We start from the raw sequence: 5,676 nt of genomic DNA, 5'->3' as shown, positions 1-5,676 counted from the left end.
CAATATGCTGCAGCTGGAATCAAACAAAGGCAAGCTGTTAGTGAACACAGAAAGCATTTCTCCATTATACAGTCAATGTTCCTTTCACTGATCCAGTCACTCAACTCAAAAAAGTTTTTTTTGTTGTTGTTGTTTTTTTTTTGGCTGGCAATTTTAGAAAATTAATCACACAAACCACTGTATCATTTGCTTGGAGGATAATCAAGCCAAGATTTTCAACCATATCAGTGGTCCACTGTAAAACTTACATATCTATTTAAAATAAAAACGATAGAGAACTCAGGTTAATGTACCGTTTATTTAAAATTCTAAGGATCTTTAAATAATTTTCCGTGGGTCATATTTTTATTGCATTTTAAAATCATTTACAATTTCCTTTCACACATATTCTCTCTCATTTGATCCTCACAACTGCCCTGGGAAGCAGGTTAGGGAGGGAGTTGGGGCCTGTTAGAAAACAAATTTACACAACACATATGAAAGCTCACTGTGAGCTGGGCGAAGAAGGGAGCCTTGGAGAATCATGAATGCATGATTGTCTATACTCCCAGCCCAACCACAAAGCCTGAAACTGATTAGGTATTTAAGATATAGCTGCTGAATTATTGCCCAGGGGTGCTCAGCTGAAGAAGCAGGGTTGGGACCAGCAGTCAAGCTTCCTGACTCTCAGCCCAATACTTTTCCAAACATACAAATATAAAAATTCCAAACATAAAAATTTGTATTCCAAAAATACAAATAGGTGTATTTTTCTATGTCTGATAGAAAGTATAGTGCTTAAGCTGTACATAATGTTAACGCACTTTCAATACAGACCAATCGTAATTGATTATGAGTAGCTTTTGTGACAGTTTTAGGGAACTACTGACTAGAAAGTTGAACCTTCCAGAGTTCCCATCCTCATGTCATATGCTATTTCTATTCTGAAATAAAAATCCTTCCAAATGAAACTTTATCCATGAAAATGACAGAGAGAATAGATACAAGAAGAAAGCAAAATGTTAATTTCAATAACAATTTGTCTATTTTACTTTAAAATTATCATAACCACCAAGCCATTCTATTTTTAGGAAGATACGTTCTTTTTGACATGTTAGGAACTATGACTATTTATTCTTAACTTTAAGTTCTAAATGACCAGTATATGTATTAGTAGATAACTGGACACAGAGCAAGGTCCGAATGGTGACCGAGTGTGGCAGAAAGGGCAGTATCTCCAGCAACTGCAGATGGATAAATGACAATGAGTCCAGATAATGGATTCTGATACCACCATTAAAATAATGCTTATGAGTAATTGATAACACAGGGAAATCTTAAGATACAGTGTTTTAGACAGAAAAAAAGGCAAGGTGAAAAAAATATATGGGAAGCAGGACTTCAATCGTGCATATAGTGTTATGCCCAGACCGTTTATTCCCGGAAGAAGACCACCAGAGTCCAGAGTCAAAGCCAAGCGGCAAGGATCTTTAATGCAAGTTCGAACTTGGTCCCTTCATTTCACAACATACAAGAGGGCCTCGAACAATGCGTGTGCTCATTTTTTATAGCCTGATGAAAATAGGACTTGTAAGGTTACAGAGGAACAGGGAAAAAGGGAATTCTTTAGGTTACAGCATTACAATTGGTTAACATATTAAGTTATACATTTAGCAGTTATCTATTGTTCCCGTGCTTTCAGTAAAACTACAAACAGCAGTGTCCTTATCGGGAATTTCCCAGGATTTCCCAAGCTGAGATATATGGAGGAATGTATTTGCACTGGGCCGTGTTTGTACTGGGCCCAGGAAATTGAGAGATATATGGTGTCAAGCTGAATGTATTTGCACTGGGCCGTGTTTGTACTGGGCCCAGGAAATTGAGAGATATATGGTGTCAAGCTGAATGTATTTGCTGGGCCCAGGACTGAGGAATGTGCCTGATTTCTTTCATTAGATGCTTCTACTTTAAACCTTTTTTTTTTTTTTTTAGAAAGGGTCTTGCTCTGTTGCCCAGGGCAGAGTGCAGTGGCATTGTGATCTCAGCTCACTGCAGCCTCGACTTCCTGGGGTCAGGCTCAATCCTCCCACTTAAACCTCTTAAGTAGCTGGGACTATAGGCATGTGCCACCACACCCAGCTAATTTTTTGTATTTTTAGTAGAGACGGGGTTTTGCCATGTTGGCCAGTCTGGTCTCGAACTCCTGAGCTCAAGTGATCCACCTGCCTCAGCCTCCCACAATGCTGGGATTACAGGCGTGAGCCAACACCTCTACTTCATACTTTCTTGTTGAAGTAGACTGTATTCGTGATTCCCCACCCACACTCTCTTTTTGGATATCTGGCCCCTCCTCAAGTCTTTGGAAAGGGCAGCACTGCAAATCCAGGGACAACTAGGGAACTCCCACCCCCACTGCTAGGCAGATCAGATTCTCTATCCTGCTAATCAGAAATGACACAGATGGTGTTTGATAGATTTTTTGTAGAGAAGCATCTGTATGGAAAGATCCAGTAACGCTGGGACCAGGGATACTGCCAGGGCAAGTCAAAGCCTCAGAGGCTGGAGAAGCCTGGACCATCTGCAGAGCAAGGCACAAGCCTGGAGCAGAAATCCAGAGTGAAGGGATGCAGGAGAGAAAAAGAACCTCCCAGCCCAGTCCTTCCAAGCTGTGGTCATATTTTGAGTTCTGTAGTTAGATGTCTGTGAGATTGCCTATTGTATTCTTAATACAAATCCCTCTTAAGCCAGCCTAGAATAGGTTAAGATAATCGAAGTGACTTGACTTGGCTGGAGTGCCGTGGTGCGATCATGGTTCACTGCTTCCTTAACTTCCTGGGCTCAGATGATCCTCCCACTTCAGCCTCCCGAGTAGCTGGGACTCCAGGCATGAGCCACCACGCTCAGCTAATTTTTTGTATTGTTTCTTATCAAAATGTTGTATTTTTCAGAAGAAACCTTATATATAATATATTGAAAACCACTGATTGCTTTTCCTTTGTCTTTTTTTCTGTGAATGTGTAAGTGTTTGAGTCCTTTGTATTTCTTCTTTTACACACGATATGGGCTGTTTGAAAACGATTTCATTGTCTTCATTATCATCATTCATTTCAGCCACTTCAGATTTTCATCTCCCCAAAAATGTTGATGTACAAACCAGCGGGGGCCTTGGAGTCTTCCCAGGAGTGTCAGGAGCACCTAAAACCTTTTTCTTCTTCTTACGTAAAACCTGGCCTTTTGTAGATGTCCAATAATTTGATTTTGAAGTACTTCCGTTTTCTGTAAAATCAAAGAAGGAAAATCATAATCAATTCTTTTTAAGTTATTTATTCACAAGTAATCTTTCCTTCTTTTAAAATCGCCCCTCCATCCGCAGCTTTTGTGTAAGGGCCGATTCTGGCATTTCACTGATGGATCTGACGGCTGTGTAAATGGAATATTCCAGTCTTTAAAGAGTTCTTTCTGTACTTTTTCGGGTGGCATAAAATGACACGCCAAGAGTCTTTCACCAAACAGGTAGTTGTTCATTGTTTCAGCAACTATCTTCGCAACAGAATCAGACTCAAACTCCACAAATGCATAGCCTTTGCTATTTCCAGTCCTTTTATTTCGGGATCGTCTGAACCTTGTAACAGTGCCATACTGGGAGAAATAGGAAAGGATCTGGGTTTAAGTAGGTTAGGTAGGTGGCACACACAGACCACTCCAGGAGTAAGTTGTTCTTGATTTTTCAGCAGTTATGCTCTTGCGAACCTGCCCCACCTCCTTCTGAAACTCGGCATCTACCTGCGGGTTCAGCGACAGGATTGGCCCAGCCAGGGGCAAAAGGCTGCCATGCCAAAAGCGGCTGATACCAACTCCAGGTTGCGCTCCCGGAAATGCCCACTTTTTTGTATTTTTAATACAAACGAGGTTTCACCGTGTTACCCAGGCTGGTCTAGGTAACTCCTGGACTCAAGCGATCTGCCTGTCCTGGACTTCCAAAGTGCTGGGATTACATGCATGAGCCTCCACACCCAGCCTGGACTTTGAAATATGTTGTATATCCAGTCAGCAGTCAACCCTGGGGGAACATCAAAGATGAGGAGAAAGAGAGAAGAGATATCTCCAATTAAAGGAGTTAAGAAGAGACGCTTGAACTTGCTTTTTTATTTTATTTTTTTAAGTCAGAGTCTTGCTCCGTCGCCCAGGCTGGAGTGCAGGGGCGAAATCTCAGCTCACTGCAAGCTCTGCCTCCCGGGTTCACACCATTCTCCTGCCTCAGCCTCCCAAGTAGCTGGGACTACAGGCGCCCGCCACCGCGCCTAGCTAATTATTTTGTATTTTCAGTAGAGACGGGGTTTCGACGTGTGTTAGTCAGGATGGTCCCCATCTCCTAACATGATTCGCCTGCCTAGGCCTCCCAAAGTGCTGGGATTACAGGCGTGAGCCACTGCACCCGGCCTGAACTTGTGTTTTAAAGTCACTGCAGGCTGGGCACAGTAGTTCCAGCACTTTGGGAGGCCAAAATGTGTGAACCGCTTGAGCCTAGAAGTTTGAGACCAGTCTGGGCAACATGGCAAAACCCCATTTGTACCAAAAAAAATACAATAAATTAGCCAGGCGCAATGGCACCTGTGGTCCCAGCTACTCAGGAGGCTGAGGTGGGTGGTCAAGGCTGCAGTGAGCTGAGATCCACCACTCCTCTCCAGCCTAGGCAACAGAGTGAGACCCTGTCTTAAATAAACAAAAACAAAAACAAAGTCACTGTTTTGGGGTTTTCTGGATGAAAACTTTGTTTCCATTAAAAAAAAAAAAGAGTGGAGATGTTATGCCCAGACCATTTATTCCCCGAAGAAGACCACCAGAGTCCAGAGTCAAAGCCAAGCGGCAAGGATCTTTAATGCAAGTTCGAACTTGGTCTCTCTGTTTTACAACATACAAGAGGGCCTTGAACAATGCGTGTGCTCGCTTTTTATAGCCTGATGAAAATAGGACTTGTAAGGTTACAGAGGAACAGGGCAAAAGGGAATTCTTTAGGTTACAGCATTACAATTGGTTAACATATTAAGTTATACATTTAGCAGTTATCTATTGTTCCCGTGCTTTCAGTAAAACTACAAACCGTGATGTCCTTATCGGGGATTTCCCAGGATTTCCCAAGCTGAGATGGAGGAATGTATTTGCACTGGGCCTTGTTTATTCTGGGCCCAGGAAATTGTGAGATATATGGTGTTTGTTCTGGGCTCAGGAAATTGAGAGATATATGGTGTTTGTTCTGGTCCCAGGACTGAGGAATGTGCCTGATTTCTTTCATTCCCCCCTTTTCTTAGGTACCTCTAGAGCCAATCTTGGGTCTTATAAACCTGATTCTGCTTCAGCGTCTACAGGTTGATATTGGGCTCTGAGGACCATGAGCTGTACGGTGTCGAACCTTTCTCTGACAAACTGCAAAATTCTATTTATAACACAAGGTCCTATGGTAAGCAGAAATAGTAGACTTAGCAGAGGTCCAAGGAAAGGGGCTAACAGAGAAAACACAGAGGAATTCCACCATTGGTTTTCAGCTGAGGCAAACTGCTGTTTTTCATTTCTATGCTTAACTTGCATAACTGTTGGACCCAGTTCTCTATAAGCCCTGATTCATTTACGTAGAAGCAACAGTCTTCCTTCAGGAACATACATGTGCCTCCTTTTTCAGCAGTGAGTAGGTCTAGGGCC

The 5,676-nt window shown here is 42.5% G+C and overlaps 1 pseudogene; it reads right to left on the bottom strand.

The window, feature by feature from the left end:
- Positions 1-2,935: 2,935 nt before the first annotated feature.
- The window catches only part of LOC105515891, a 24,425-nt pseudogene continuing 21,684 nt past the window's right edge, over positions 2,936-5,676 (bottom strand).

The sequence above is a fragment of the Colobus angolensis genome, unplaced genomic scaffold (genome assembly GCF_000951035.1).
Source record: "Colobus angolensis palliatus isolate OR3802 unplaced genomic scaffold, Cang.pa_1.0 Scaffold27, whole genome shotgun sequence".
Taxonomy (NCBI): Eukaryota; Metazoa; Chordata; class Mammalia; order Primates; family Cercopithecidae; genus Colobus; species Colobus angolensis.
Note: the sequence above shows the minus strand (reverse complement) of the source record. Positions and strands in the feature narration are given on the sequence as shown.